Genomic DNA, 11,173 nt, shown 5'->3' with positions numbered 1-11,173 from the left:
GACGCTCATCTACTGAGCCACCCAGGTGTCCCTGTTCACAGCTTTCTTAATAGGTGTTCTTACTCCTCATATTAACCAAATAGTTTATCTTTTTTAAAGATTTTATTTATTTATTCATAGACACACACACACACACACACACACACACACAGAGGCAGAGACACAGGCAGAGAAGCAGGTTCCATGCAGGGAGCCCAACGTGCGTCTCTATCCCAGGTCCCCAGCATCACACCCCGGGCTGCAGGTGGCACTAAACCGCTGTGCCACCAGGGCTGCCCATAACCAAATAGTTTAAAGGGAGGTAATGGTTTAATAAGAGAAGATGCTCTGATTTTCCTTTTAAGAAAACTAAGAATCTGATTCTATATGCTTAATTTTCCAAGTCTTGAAATTATAATCTCTTGGTTTAGAGTGGATTACTTTGTTTTTGTTTAAACAACCATCAAAGAGGAAAAAATAAGGCAATGGATGGAAAATGGATATTTTCCATTTCCATAAGCTGCATATCAAGCATTCTGTGCTATTATGTTAGTTAATGCTTACACTTAAAAAGTGCTCCATTTTCTCAAATGTATGCTGCTATTCCTCCTCTAAACAAATGCCCTATTAAGCTGCTCAGTTTCACTTCCCTTGTATTTCATATGGGGTTTAAATCTTTTGATCTTTTCGTAGCATTTTGCCTTTTGATCCCTTGATTCTCTTCATTCAACCTGTTTTCTTAATTATTTAACCTTCTTAATTCTCAGCCTCTACCTCTACTCTCAATCAACCTTTCATCTTTTTAGGTGTCCTAGCACATCTTACTTTTCTTTTTATTCTTTCTTTCTTTCTTTTTTTTTTACATCTTACTTTTCTCACTAACCTTTTATCTTGTGAAACCTTTTATACATTGAAAGAAGCCACAGAGATTAAGAATACTTTCTACTTACCTAAAAAAAAATCACAATATTTGTATTTTCTTTTCGTATATTATCATGGGTAATGAAATACAAATATTGTCATGTTCATGGTTTCATGTATTACTGTTAAGTCCTTGCTAGGGTATTGTACACCATGTAGAAGAATCACAGAGAAGTTTAGAAATTATAGCTACTCTTAGCCAGAAATGAAGAGGAAGACTTTATCAGTCTGTTTCTTAAATTTTCATAATTTTCTCAAATTACGGAGGTCTATATGTGACATCTGGCAGAACTTTCATCTCCAGGGTGGGATTTAGCTAAACTTCTCTAGGTCAAAGACTCCATTAAAGAGGACAGTATTCAAAGATAGAGAGAACAGCACTTTGGTCAAGCACATATAAATGTGAATATTGGAAAATAATTTTGAGAGAGATACCAGAGTACTCTAGTAAATATACCTAACCTTGACCAATTACTGAACCTCTCTCAGCCCCAGTTTCCTTACCTACAAAATGGGAAAGATGATGATATTATCTACCTCATAAAGTTGTGGGAATTAATGAGTTGCTAAATATTAGTGAAATATTGAGACAAATGGAAGTTGTTGCTAAATATTAAAACATTTATGAGATTCATTATCACATCTTTTTAAATGCAGTAGGCAGAAAAGAGTTTTTCCCCTTCTTTTGTGGTTAAGAGTTATAATGCATAAATCACCCTGATGGTCTTAGGCATCTCTGAAATAGGTAAGAATGTATACTTATACTTTAAATGGCTCCAGATAATTATGCTTTGTTGATTTTTTTGGTCTCCTTCTGGTTGTAGACATCATTTTTGGCTGCAGTCAGTTTTCTCTTGCTGCCTCCAATATGCTGCTCTATGTTGCATATAATTCATTCACTTTAAAGACCTGTCCTATCTGTTAGCCAAATATACAATTTAAAATTTTCTAATAGTCACATCAAGCAAAATAAAAAGAGTCTGGTATAATGATCTTTAATGATTTCTTTTATTTAACCAAATATATAAAGATATCATTCCAAAAATGTAATCAATGTACAAATGTATTTTACACTCATTTTTTTTCATACTAAATCTTTGAAATCTGGTATATAGCTTACTCTTGCAGCACATCTCAATTCTAGTGCTAAATTTTTATTAGATACTTATTCTTAGATATCTTAAAGCCTACAGTTGAAAATGTAGATTCACATGTCCAAGTTGTTCCAAATATATTTAAAAGTTTCTCAGTGAACAGAGTATCCATTTTAAATTAAAATAAATTAAAATTAAATAAAATCGAAAATTCTGTTCCTCCATTGCACTAGTCACATTTCAGGAGTTCAGTAGCCACATGTGGTTGTGACCACCACATTGGTCAATATAGCTAAAGATGCTTACTGAGCACCTATGATGTATATGAAGGCCTTAGGCTAGAGACAGATTACAAGACATGGTGGTGCCCTTTCCCATCCTCAAGAGTAGGGAAGTTGAGAGGAGTACAAAATATAGTAATGATCTGAGAGTAGTTCTTTGCTTATTCCTATAGAGTAACGTGACTTAATGGTTGAAAGAACTTTTTGTTTTTTAAAGGTATTATTTATTTGTTTGAGAGTGCATGAGAGAGCATGGGCAGGGAGGTGGGGCAGGGCAAGAAGGAGAAGCTAAGCTGGGAGCCTGACTTGGGGCAAGATCCCAGAACCCTAGGATCATGACCTGAGCCAAAGACAGACACTTAACTGACTTTGCTACCCAGGCTGCCCAGCTGAAAAGAGTTTTTAAAACTTCCTTTTGAGTTAGTATCCATGACCAAGATGACTATTGAGTCTGACTTCTCAATAGTGAGGCATTATTTTAAATTTGCATAAATATAAAATATTTTTATATTTGTATATATTTTATATTTGTATATTTTCCATTTAAACTGTGGCTTTAAACAAATAGCCCAATATTTGCCAATGTGTCATTAGATTTTCTAATGTCAAATGTATGCATTTGTCAATTATTCAAGCTCACCATTCATATTGTTGTTAACTTCAGATTTCTATCTCATTTCATCCCTAGTTATTTCATCGAGAAACTAGCTTTTTCTCATTATTTTTTGCTACTGAATCCAATGTTGCCCAGAAAAGTTGATTTGTTAATTAGTTTAATCGCCTCTTCTCATAATGGTGGGGTAAGATTAGCGGAGGAAGCTTGTTATCAATCCGTGCTACCGGTAAGCAGTAATTATGGATAATGATGCTTTTGTCTTGCTGCATTCTGAAGATTGTCCTGAAATCCTCCTCGTTGAATTAGCAAATGGACTGTCATGTTGAATTTTCCTCTGGTTTCTTCCCATAACTCATCTCCTACTCTCCCCCCAATGAAACAAAATTGCAGCTTGTTAGGTGGAAGCTCATTTGAAGTCTCAATTCTCTTGAGTATTCAGCTCTCATAGGGAAGTGCCAGGTGCTCATTCGTGGCCACAGCATTTGCCTTTGGCTTCAGGTTCTGACTCAACTGGCATCCTACAAGTCTTTGATTTTCCTTTTGCTTGAAGAGGCAGTGGTTGTCTTGACAGCAGAGCTAAAGCTCTATCCTTGTACTTTGATGCACATTGTGGTACAATCTAATAATCAAACTCATTTGTCAAGAAACAGCGTGTTCACACTTTTCTCTGAAGAGATTGGAATAAACAGCAGATTTTACGTGGATGTAAGCCAGAAATGGCAGCCACCATCACTTTAAAAATGTGCCTGGAATGCAGAGCCCAGAGTAGCTTTTAACCAAGACCATATCTGTATATTAGTGGTTCTCAACAAAGGACAGGTTTGACTTCTAGGGGATATTTGGCAATGTCTGGTGACATTTGTGATTTTCATGATCAGATTTCCCTTTCAGAAGGGAGATGCTACTAGCATCTAATCGGCAAGGTCAGGGGTGCTGTTAAACATCCTACAATACATTGAACAGTCTTCCACAATAAGGAATTGTCTGGCTCAAAATGTCAATAGTGCCAAGATTGAGAAACCCTGTGGCATATTTGATCCTCTCCCTCCTCAACAGCCAATTATTTATATGGTTAGGGGAATAGCTCATTCAGTAGAAAAATTGGAATTGCAAAAAGAGTGAATTTCCCGTGGCTTGCCATGAGGACTCCTTATGGATAAGAACTACAGAATAAAAATGGAAAAAAACCCCACTCTCTTAAAGTAGAAATTTGTTTATTTTCTACTTTTGCAGAAATGTAATGGAGGCAATATGCTAAACTGACATACTTCAGAGTCACCAACAAATTCCCCAATAGAACCACATTCTTTCACCAGCAGGGAGAAATTAGGTGGAATCACGAATACAATCACATATATTTGGTCATTGTATTTTCTTGTATTTTTCACTTCCTGAGATTAGACTCCATTTGGGGGAACTCCTAATGGTGTAATCTTGTATGACTCCAAACCCAGTCTAACTCAGAATAAGTTGGAGAGAGGTTCAGGTGTGAATATATTTTATGAAAGTAAGGAGTTTGTTTGAATAGAAAATTTCTAGGAGTATCTCGAACTGAGGTGGATGTCTGGAGTTGTGGACAGGGATCTCCTCAGAACTTGCAGGCACTATCATTTCTCATATATTTTGTTGTACAGTCCTACAAACACAAACTTATTCTTGGCACTTACATCCCGGCATGTGAAATGGGATGACATATTTAAAAACATTTATATATCTCAACATATTGGTGAATTTCAGCAAACAATGGTAACTTCATAAAGGAGACATTGCTAACACTTTGAGCTCTTTCTCTCGAGAGATGGTGAATTTTCTTTCCCTCACTGCAGATTTTCTGGCAGTGGCCATAGATCACATGTGGATATTCTTACTGCACTGAGTTGAAAATTGTGTTAGATGATTTCTGAGATCCTTTATAACCTTGTGGTTATAAAGATTGAAAGATTGAAAGATTCTGTGAGTTTATCTTTAAGAATTTATAATCGTGCAGCCTCTCAACTCCCAACTCCCCACTCCTCTATGTACACTTCTTCCTAATTTGGTCTCATTTACTGCTGTCTCCATAATCCTCCAAATGGAACTGCTGTGAATATCATCTCTGTCTCACGCGTACCATGCTCTGGAATGTTTTCTGTTCTTCCTCTGAGGCTTAGCTCACATATTAGCTAAGCTAATAATTGTAGTCTAAACTAAAAGAAACTGGTTCCTCTTTCTTATTTCTCCTATTCCTGTAATCTGGGTTATAGAATATGGGGGAAATATATTAATTTTTTCCATAAAACTAGACATATCAGCAGAAGATAAGTAGTTATCTACCTATCTGTGGCTTCTATGTTTACTTCTTATGTATGAGGTTTTCACCTCTTCGTAATTTATGACAATGAGACTATTTAGCACTTGGCTATAAATTGTCTTTCATAGACATTCACCCCTTTAATTGAACTCTAAGCTTTCTGGAACTATACATTTGCTTTGATTCCCCTTTGGTGCCTTTTATAGTGCTGAGGTCATAGCAGGCAGGCAATAAATGACTACTACATTAGATGAGGGACTGTGGCAGGTAACCTGGTAAGCATGGCCAACATAGTGAAGCACACACTATATACCAACGGAAGTTAATGTTCAACTTAAATAATAACATATACTTATTTATATCTATTTTTATATTTCCCATAACAATAATAGAAATACTTCCCCTCAGGTTACTTTATTTTTCTCTTTTTTTTAAAAATGGCAGTATATGACTCTGTTTCAATCCCCCTGAGTCTCACATGAGGCTTATTTATTTCACCATCCACACCACTTGGAATGTCAGGAGAGGAAAACAGAAAAGAGAGGGAAGCAGCAGGTTTTGTAGGTAATTACCACTTTTGTGATGCTGTGTGGCTAAGTGGTACATCTATTACTGTTTCCCCTAAACTCCCCCTGGATCCAAGGGGAGTTATTGTTGTTTGCAGGGAGCTACTAGACTGACCACTTCTTCTTCCTTTCTTCTTTGCAGGATGTAAGAAGAGTGAGAATGATACTCAGGTGTAGATGTTTTCAGTATAATATGAATAAAGGATGTCGATTATAATGAAAACAGATGTGTATACTTTTCAGTTTTCTTTTATGAGAAAATATAGGTAATACATCAAGAAATAAAATAGATAATATATTTTGAATTGTTATTAATAGATAAGAAATGTTATCACTTATTAAAATTCTATTAGCTCTTAGAATTTAGATACTAATCATAGAACTCTGGCATAAGAACTTTAAAATAGAAATTTTCATATTAATAAATGAGGAGCTTATCAAGGAAACTACATTTCAATTTTTTATTTTTAATGCAAATTTATTTTTAATGAATAGTTTGGCAGATGTCTTATTGCCAAATGCACTTGCTTAGAAAACATGGCTTTTATCTCTGTGATTTCTGTACACTTGGCACCTAGTGCCCTGGACACAATGTGTTCATTGTAGCAAAGATTTTTGTAATGTTTCTGGTAAGATTTCAAATGGTAATTTTTTAAAATCTCCTCTTAACAGAGTAGAAGATATTCTCTGTTATTTTTTTCTTCAAAGATTAGTTTTTATCTTAAAAATTTATTAAAAATTTTTTAATTTAAATTCAATTTAGTGAACATATACTATATTATTAGTTTCAGGGGTAGAATTTGCATATAACACCCAGTGCTCATTACATCAAGTGCCCTCCTTAATGCCCATCACCCAATTATCACCCCTCCCCTCCAAGTAACCCTGTTTGTTTTATTTATTTATTTATTTTTTTAAATATTTTATTTATTTATTCATAGGGACACAGCTAGAGAGAGAGGCAGAGACACAGGCAGAGGGAGAAGCAGGCAACATGCAGAGAGCCCGACGTGGGACTCTAACCCAGGTCTCCAGGATCACGCCCTGGGCTGCAGGTGGCGCTAAACCGCTGCACCACCGGGGCTGCCCCCCTGTTTGTTTTCTATAGTTAAGAGTCGCTTATGGTTTGTCTCCCTTTCTGATTTCATCTTATTTTATTTTTCTCTCCCTTCCCTTTGATGCTCTGTTGTGTTTCTTAAATTCCACATATGAGCAAAATCATATGGTATCTTTCTCTGACTTATTTCACTTAGCATGCATAATACCCTCTTGTTCCATCCATGTCCTTGCAAATGTCAACATTTCATTTTTTTGATGGCTGAGTAATATTTAATTATATACATATATACATCTTCTTTATCCATTCATCTGTAGATGGACATCTGGGTTCTTTCCGTATTTTGGCTCTTGCAGACATTGCTATTATAAACCCTGGGGTTTATATTCCCCTTTGAATCATTATGCTTGTATCCTTTGGATAAATACCTACTAGTACAATTGCTGGGTTGTAGGGTAGCTCTATTTTTAACTTTTTGAAGAACCTCCATACTATTTTCCAGAGTGGCTGCACCAGTTTGCAATTCTATCAACAGTGTAAGAGGGTTCCCCTTTCTCCACAACCTTGCCAACATCTGTTGTTTCCTGAGTTCATTTTAGCCATTCTGACTGGCATGAGGTGGTATCTTATTTGTGGTTTTGATTTGGATTTCCCTGATGTGGAGTGATGTTGACTATTTTTCATGTCTGTTTGCCACTTACATGTCTTCTTTGGAGAAATGTCTGTTCATGTCTTCTGTCCATTTCTTGACTGGATTTTTTGGTTTTTTTTTTTTTGGGTGTCGAGTTTGGTAAGTTCTTTATAGATTTTGGAGATTAGCCCTTTATCTGATAAGACATTTGCAAATACCTTCTCCCATTCCATAGATTGCCTTTAGTTTTGTTGATTGTTTCCTTTGTGTACAAAAGGTTTTTATTTTGGTGAAGTCCCAGTAGTTAATTTTTTGCTTTTGTTTCTCTTGCCTCTAGAGACATATCTAAGCAAGAAGTTGCTGTGGCCAAGGTCAAAGAGGTAGCTGCCTGTGCTCTTCTCCAGGATTTTGATGGATTCCTGTCTCACATTTAGGTCTTTCATCCATTTTGAGTTTATTTCTGTATATGAAATAAGAGAGTAGTCCAGTTTCATTCTTCTGCATGTGGCTGTCTAATTTTCCCAACACCATTTGTTAAAGAGACTTTTTCCCATTGAATATTCTTTCCTGCTTTGTCAAAGATTAGTTAACCATAGAGTTGAGGGTCCATTTCTGTGTTCTCTATTCTGTTCCATTGATCTATATGTCTCTGTTTGTGCCAGTACCATACTGTTCTGATGATTATAGCTTTTTTTTTTTTAAAGATTTTATTTATTCATCTTGAGAGAGAGCATGGGGGAGGGTGCTCCCTCCTTGCTGAGCAGGCTCAATACCAGGACCCTGGGATCATGACCCGAGCCAAAGGCAGACACTTAACCAACTGAGCCACCCAGGCACCCCTATGATTACAGCTTTGTAATTGAACTTGAAGTCTGGAATTATGATGCCTCTAGCTTTGGTTTTCTTTTTCAACATTCCTTTGGTTATTTGGGATCTTTTCAGGTTCCAGACAAATTTTAGAATTGTTTGTCCCAGCTCTGTTACAAAATCTGGTAATATTTTGATAGAAACTGCATTGAATGTGTAGATTGCTTTGGGCAAGCATAAGCATTTTAACAGTATTTGTTCTCCCAATACATGAGCATGGAATGTTTTCCATTTCTTAGTGTCTTCTTCAGTTTCTTTCCTAAGCTCTCTATAGTTTCCAGAGATCCTTTACCTCTTTGGTTAGGTTTATTCCTAGGTATCTTATGGTTTTTGGTGCAATTGTAAGTGGGATTGATTCCTTGATTTCTCTTTCTTCTGCTTCATTGTTAGTATATAGGAAAGCAACAGTCTTCTGTGTGTTGATTTTATATCCTGCAACTTGGCTGAATTCCTATATCAGTTCTAGCAATTTTTTGGTGGAGTCTCTCAAATTTTCTACATAGAATATCATGTCATGATGATGTGAAGAGAGAAAGTTTGACTTCTTCTCTGCTGATTTAGTTGCCTTTTATTTCTTTTTTGCTGTCTGATTGCTGAGGCTAGGACTGATTTCCAGTGCTATGTTGAACAGCAGTGATGAGAGTAGACATCCCTGTCATGTTCCTGACCTTAGGGGTAAAGTTCTCAGTTTTTGCCCATTGAGGTTGATATTCACTGTGGGTCTTTCGTATATGGCTTTTATAATGTTGAGGTATGTTCCTTCTATCCCTGTAGTGTGGAAGGTTCTTAACAAGAAGGGATGCTGTAGTTTGTCAGATGCTTCTTCTGTATTTATTGAGAGGATCATATGGTACTTTTCCTTTCTTTTATTAATGTGATGTATCACGTTGATTGATTTGTGGATGTTAAGCCAACCCTGCAGCCCAGGAATAAATCCCACTTGGTCATGGTGAATAATCTTTTTAATGTACTGCTGGATCCTGTTAGCTAGTATCTTGCTGAAATGTTTGCATCAATGTTCATCAGGGGTATTAGTCTGTAATTCTCCTTTTTAGCCCACTAATAAGTTTTGTCTTTGTCTGATTTTGGGATCAAGGTAATGATGGCCTCATAGAATGATTTTGGAAGTTTTCCTCGCATTTCTATTTTTGGAAAAGTTTCAGAAGAATAGTGTTAATTTTTCTTTAAATGTTTGGGAGAATTCCCCTGGGAAGCCATCCAATCCTGGACTCTTGTTTGTTGGGAGATTTTTGATTAGTGATTCAGTCTCTTTGTTGGTAATTCTATTTCAGATTTTCTATCTTTTCTTGGTTCAGCTTTGGTAGTTTATGTGTTTCTAGGAATTTAGCCATTTCTTCCAGCCTAATTTGTTAGCATATAATCACTCATAATGTTCTCTTAGAAGTGACTATATTTCTTTTTTTTTAAATTAATTAATTAATTTATGATAGACATAGAGAGAAAGAGAGAGAGAGGCAGAGACACAGGAGGAGGTAGAAGTAGGCTCCATGCCAGGAGCCCGACGTGGAACTCGATCACAGGACTCCAGGATCACGCCCTGGGCCAAATGGAGACGCTAAACCGCTGAGCCACCCAGGGATCCCAATTGACTGTATTTCTTTGGTCTTGATTGTGATCTCTCCTTTTTGATTCATGATTTTATTTATTTGGGTCCTTTTCTTTTCGATAAGTCTGGCTAGAGGTTTATCAACCTTGTTAATTGTTTCAAAGAACCAGCTCCTAGTTTTGTTGATCTGTTCTCCTGTTTTTTTAAATTGTTATACCATTGATTTCTGCTCCACTCTAATTATTTCTCTTCTCCTGCTGGATTTGGGCTTTATCTGCTGTTCTTTTTCAAGTTCCATTAGGTGTAAGTTTAGGTTTTGTTCTCTTTGTTATGCTTTAAGTTGATGTATTGAAATTGCCACAGCCTGTTCTTGAAAAGATTTAATTTATTTCATTATTTGCAATTACATAGGCTAAACCAATCCAGCCATTTCTCTGAACTATGATGTACTTCTTTCCAAATATCACTTTAGGCTTAACTGGAAATCGTGTCTTATTAGTTTTATTTAAAGCTATGCTATTTTGATTCTTGTTCCTAAGATGTTAGACTATATATTGGCAGCATTAAATCATAAAAGTTTTCTTCAACTGAATGAAATAAGTGGGACCTGCTTGAAAAAATATTCAAAGGCTTTAAAATAAACCTTTTGTGGGACACCTGGGTGGCACAGTGATTGAGTGTCTGCCTTTGGCCCAGGTCATGATCCTGAGGTCCTGGGATTGAGGCCCACATCAGGCTCCCCAGAGGGAGCCTGCTTCTCCCTCTGCCTATGTCTCTGCCTCTTTCTGTGTCTCTCATGAATGAATAAAAATAAAATCTTTAAAAAATAAATCTTTTGTGTATGAATATTACTGCTGGATAACCTTCAAAATTACTTTTGACTGTGATGATTATTTTACAATGTACACGTATACCAAAACATCAAGTTGTACCCCTTAAATACCTGCAATTTTTGTTAGTTTTACCTCAGTAAAGATGGGAAAAAGCCTAATTTATTTATTTAGATTTTATTTATTTATTTTATTTAGAGAGATTGTGTGCATGCATGAGTAGGGGAGGAGCAGAGGGAGAGGAAGGAGGAGAATTCCAATTAGACTCCCCGCTGAGCAGGGATTTCCCCCCCCTCCCCAGGAGTTCCATCTCAGGACCCTGAGAGCATGACCCACCCAAGCCAAAACCTAGAACCAGCTGCTTAACCTACTGACCCACCAAGGTGCCCTGGAAAAAGCCCAATTTAATAAAAGGATCACATGTGCTGTAATCACAGTATGTACATACGTATCAACGTAGGTAAAAAAGAGAAG

This window comes from Vulpes lagopus, chromosome 1 (assembly GCF_018345385.1).
Source record: "Vulpes lagopus strain Blue_001 chromosome 1, ASM1834538v1, whole genome shotgun sequence".
NCBI classification, from domain to species: Eukaryota; Metazoa; Chordata; class Mammalia; order Carnivora; family Canidae; genus Vulpes; species Vulpes lagopus.
Note: the sequence above shows the minus strand (reverse complement) of the source record.